This window comes from Herpailurus yagouaroundi, unplaced genomic scaffold, assembly GCF_014898765.1.
Source record: "Herpailurus yagouaroundi ecotype Mexico unplaced genomic scaffold, PumYag 185, whole genome shotgun sequence".
NCBI lineage: Eukaryota > Metazoa > Chordata > Mammalia > Carnivora > Felidae > Herpailurus > Herpailurus yagouaroundi.
In genome coordinates this window covers 2,140,953-2,145,961 of record NW_024412416.1, presented here as the reverse complement: position 1 = coordinate 2,145,961, position 5,009 = coordinate 2,140,953, and the positions used below count along the sequence as shown (strand labels likewise).

The window sequence follows — 5,009 nt, the reverse complement described above, 5'->3', positions numbered from 1 at the left end:
ACCCGAGGTTCCGAGGTCTGATTCGGTCTCGTGAACATCCGAGGTTCCGTCGTCTCTGTTCCACCCTCAGACACTCACACGTCCTTTCTCAACAAGGAGTAAAATCTACACAGCGGAATCAGTTTTCACAAAGTCCTTTGTCTAGAGGGCTGAGTATTTATCTAAATACAGAGTTAGTTGTAGGGTACCCAGAAGTTGTGTCGCAGATCATGCAACACACTCACCTTCCTTCCCTGGTTCCTGACCAACGGGGGCAGCATCCCCACCCTGAAAAGCATTTATGGTCATTTATTGCTTTCCTGCCTGCCTCCACAAACTTCCAAAAATGACGACAAATTGTAACGACAGAAGATGCCAGAGCGGGGTGACCGGAATCCCGGCTCCGCTCCTCCGCCCTCCAGGCCGGTGAGAGAGAGAGAGGAAGCCGAGTGAGGTGGGAAGAAGCCTGAGACTCTGGAGTGACGTTGACCCCCGTGGGTCACTGCACAGCCGGCGCAAGTGCATAGAGAAAGCCCTCGCTGCCTGGGCATCCAGTGGAAAGGAGAGGACGTCGGAGGGCCGTCAGATCAGCGTCCAGGGCCCTGCACTGAATTGGGGGAGGGGCTGGAGGTCAGAGATGGGTCTCTACCTCCCAGAAAACAGATGCACACCCCCGCTTGGGAAGTGAGCCCGGCAGCGGTCCGGGAAACTATTTCAGATCAAAGGCAAGGCGCCCACGCGCTCTCTGATGTGTCCTCTCCCCACGCAGTGTCCTCGGGCCCCAGGAAGGCCGGGGGACGCTGGAGCCATTCTTTCTCAGACTGCAGCTGGGACGGGAGGCCCACAGGCTCAGATGAGCCGGGAAGGGAAGCAAGTTTGGGGAAAAAAATGGAAGAGCCACTGCAAACAAGCACCAAGGCCCGGGACTTGCACAGGTAATTCCTGCAGCCTTCCAGAGAGAGCGCCATTCCGTGCGGGAGCCACGGTCACCTGAACACAAGGCACCAGAAGGGACAACTGGAGGCATCACAGCCTCGAATGACCTCACAGGCCGGACAGTGACTAAAACGTGTGACGCTGACCAACCAAGACGACGGGAGTGCACATTTGTGGGTGCCGGTCCCAAGGGGGGCCTCGGGCGCGGCCGGTGCAGAGGTGACGGCCATCCACCCCAGACCGTCTGCCACGCGGACACTCAGCCCCACTGAAACGACAGACTTTTCAAGAAAAGCTCAAGGGAGGGCGCCTGGGGCCTCAGTAGGTTTAGTGTCCGATCTTGACCTTGGCTCGGGTCTTGATCTCACGGTTCGTGGGTTTGAGCCCCCACATTGGACTCTACGCTGACAGTGCAGGGCCTGCTTGGTATTCTCTTTCTTCTTCTCTCTCTCCTTGTCTCCCTCCCTTTCTCCCTCTCTCTCGGTCCCTCCCCTTCCTTGAAAATAAATGAATAAACATTTAAAAAAAAAAAAAAAGGAGAAAAGCTGAATTGTATGTTTGACCTCCCAGTTCTGAAACACCGACGGGCCAAGCAAACTTCGTCAGCTGCCTGGACGTGTATCACAACCCAGTGGTTTCGGACCCCTCCCCGTTGAGCCTGTACTTACAAATGTTGGCCCAAAATCTTTTCTACAAGGCAGCAAAAATGTTTTCTTCGTGACCGAGTGGGCCCCATCATTGGAATAAAAATGTGGTTCGATATTTGGAAACCTATCAACACGCTATACCAACAGCTCAAAGGAGAGAAAGCGTAAGAATACGTTGCCTTCTAATAGGGAGCCTTGAGTTTTGAAACAAAAGTAGCGCTTCGTAGAACAGACATGGCTCACGTCTTGCACGCTGCCGAGGACTTTTGGTTGTCAGAGATAAAGCTCGACTCAAGAAACATACGAGGAGTTTTGTTTTGTTTTGCTTTGCTTTGTTTCGTGAGTTGCGCGTCTGAAAAGTCCAGACGCCACTCCACTGTAGGTCTGGCTGGAAACCAGAGCGTAACACAGGTCAGTCCTGACCAGTTTGCCACGACTCACCTTGGCCTCTCTTTTCACGCCGGCTCCGTTCTGTCCCGCTCCAGGTGGCTTTTTCCGTGTGGCCGGGAAAGACGAGTGCAGGGGGCTCTGGTTGAGTCCGGGCTTAAAGTGAACGTGGAGGCAGCCTGTGGGAGCCAGAAAATCAAACAAGGCGTCTGCCCACAACACGAGCCGCGAAGTCCCCAAGTGGTCTCCAATCTGCTCGGCGAGGGACACGTGTGTCAGGGGCTGGCACCCACAATATGTACACACCTCTTGAACTCCATAATAAAATGACATGATAAAAACTAAGCAAATGATCTGAATAGACATTCCTCCAAAGGAGATATGCAAATCGCAAATAAGCCGTTTAAAAGATGTTCCGCGTCATTAGTCACTGGGGACACGAGAACCAAAACCAAAGTCAGAAAGGGCGCCCGGGGGGGCTCAGTCGGTTGAGCGACCCACTTCAGCTCAGGTCAGGATCTCACGGTTCGTGGGTTCGAGCCCCGCGTCGGGCTCTGTGCTGACAGCTCGGAGCCTGGAGCCCGCTTCGGATTCTGTGTCTCCCTCTCTCTGCCCCTCCCCTGCTCATGCTCTGCCTCTCTCTCAAAAGTAGATAAACATTAAAAAACTTAAAAAAAAAAAAAGACAGGAGATTGGTGCGTGGGTCCCCAGGATGGAGGGCATGGGGAGACAAAAGAATTTGACTTTTTGTCGTAAGCCATTCTGTATTTTTAATTTTGCAAACTTAGCCAGGAGCGTGTATTACTTTTATGATTTATCAAAGTGGCTCGATATTGTTAACTCTCTGTCCTGACACGTCCTTTCTCTGGGGCCTTCCACGCTGGAGAAACGGAGTCTGGTGCATCTGGAATGGGACGGCTGGGTGGGGGCCACCCTCCCACCTGGGACGTCCCCACCCCGGGAATGGTGGGTGTGTGGCTAAGGCCGGCTGCCCCCACCTCAGGAAGAAATGAAACGCTCTCTTCCCGTTCACGAGATTGTCCCGCGTGTCCTGCCTTGCCTCTTCTTGCCGTCGGATGTCAAGGGCCAAGAGAGGGTGTGGGCCGTGGGGAAGGGGCCAGGGACGCTGCTCAGCCTTTGTTTCGTCCTGGCTGGGACAGGAGTTGCGGGAGAGTCCTGTGGCTCAGGTGTGGGCCAGGGGGCCCACAGGGAGGTCTGGGCCCCAGATCTGCGCTGAAAATAAAGGTGACGATGCCTGGCCTCGTCATCTCTGTCCTAGAGGACTGCGTGTCACGGTAGATGGCACAGCTGACTGCCCAGTCCAAGTAAATGTGCCAAACACCTGCTGACCCTCGGATCCCCCCACCCTCCCCCACCCTCCCCTGTGCCCAGGGGCCTCGCCGCGCCCACAAGACCCGGGACAGCCCATTTTTGCTGCGGGGAACTGGTCACGGGCTTCTCGTCCTGACGCCTGCACGGTTCCACGTGCCTTCTTGTTCACTTTTTTAATTTTTTTTTAATGTTTATTTATTTTTGAAGGAGAGAGAGAGAGAGAGAGCGTGAGTAGGGGAGGTGCAGAGAGAGAGGGAGGCCCAGAATCTGTGCCGTCAGCACAGAGCCCGACGCGGGGCTCGAACCCACGAGCCGCGAGATCGTGACCCGAGCCGAGGTCGGACGCTCAACCGACTGAGCCACCCGGGCGCCCCTCACTGTGCCTTCTTCAACTCAACCGACCTTTCCCCTGTTCGATGCTCGGTCCCTCCAGCCTGAGCCCCATCGGCGAAGCCTGAGCACGGCTGTAAGGCCAGGACAGGCACTTTCCCCACCTGCTGACAAGGTGGCCTCCTAGCAGGCGAGCTCGCTGACGGGGGTCCCCGCTCAGCAGCACGTCCTAGGTCACACGGGTGAATACCTCCAGCTGGAACTGCTCCAAGAAGCCCAGGGCCGTGCTCTCCTTCGATGCCCCAGGAAAGAGGTTGGTCTAAATTCCCTCCGGATGCTGGGAGCGCCTGCAGCCTTGTAGACGAGCCCCAAAATCCACATAAGAAGTTTGCAAGACAGCGCTCGAAGAAAGGGATTCAAAATGCTCATCCTTCTGAGGGACAGAGTCCTGAAAATGAGGAAACCCGAATTCATTATTCACCTTTTCAGACCCCAGCGGTCCCGGTTTGTAAGATGGGGACGATCGGACAAGAATGTCCCTTGACTCTCCCACACTTATTACTAAGAGATGGGCTGTGATTACTAGGGAGGACTAGACTCTTCCCTTTGAGGAGTCTCAGATTATCTGGTGGCATCTGTCCCCGGGGCCCTCACGTCTGCCCTGAGACGGCGGGGTGGGCCACGTGGTCAGAAAAGTTCTTCTCTATCCTTCAGCCTCACGGCCGTCTTTCCCAAATCGTCATGGGACTCAGGCCCACAGACTTCCCCCGGCCCCCAGCATCTGCTCGTTGGGACTTGACCTTCCAAAAAGGTGTGACCTTCTCGACCCGCCTTTTCGCCGTCAAAGCCACCTGTGAACGGCATGCAGATGAGAGTACGAGCCAGTGACGGTGTTCTGCGTAGACGCGGGAAAGCCCCTCCGAGTGAATCTGCTACTCAGGATGCCGGGCCGGACGGCAAAGGGAAGAGAGGCCCGTCTTCCAGCCGGAGGCTGCTGGGCGGCGGGGCTCCGAGAGGGCCGTGCAGGGGCGGGGACCGGCCACTTGCCTCCTTCCACCGGAAATGGGTGAAGCCGGCTCAAAATCATTACTCAGACGCTCTGTGCCGTGAAGGAAATGTCTTCTGATAGCACAGAGCTATTGGTTTCCTGTTGTGAGCGGAGGGTTCTGGCTTGCCCGAGAACGTGCAGGAAGGGGGAGGGTGGCTGTCCCTGGAAGCCTGTTCCATGAAAACGCCAGCTCAGGGGCCTCGGGGACACTCCACGGGCTGGCGAGAGGCTGGCTGACGGGCGGGGGAGGGCAGGCCGGTCGGGGAGGCCGGGTGGAGGGAGCACCGGGGCGCAGACGGCTGTCACCCAATCTCTGCGCTGTGCGTCGTGCCACGTGCGCGAGGCGCGGG

The 5,009-nt window shown here is 56.5% G+C and overlaps 1 long non-coding RNA gene across 4 annotated transcripts in view; it reads right to left on the bottom strand.

The window, feature by feature from the left end:
- LOC121042292 (uncharacterized) overlaps positions 1-4,753 on the bottom strand; it is a 16,112-nt gene extending 11,359 nt beyond the window's left edge. For 2 of the 4 annotated variants that reach the window (XR_005796084.1, XR_005796082.1), the window contains exons 1-3: positions 4,412-4,753; positions 3,862-4,059; positions 2,004-2,128 (exon numbers count right to left, since the gene is read on the bottom strand). This is a non-coding gene — a long non-coding RNA (uncharacterized LOC121042292). Of the gene's footprint in view, positions 1-1,808; positions 2,129-3,775; positions 4,060-4,411 lie in introns of those variants that run through there. The other 2 variants (XR_005796085.1, XR_005796083.1) reach the window with 2 other exon arrangements.
- Between the last annotated feature and the right edge of the window lie 256 nt (positions 4,754-5,009).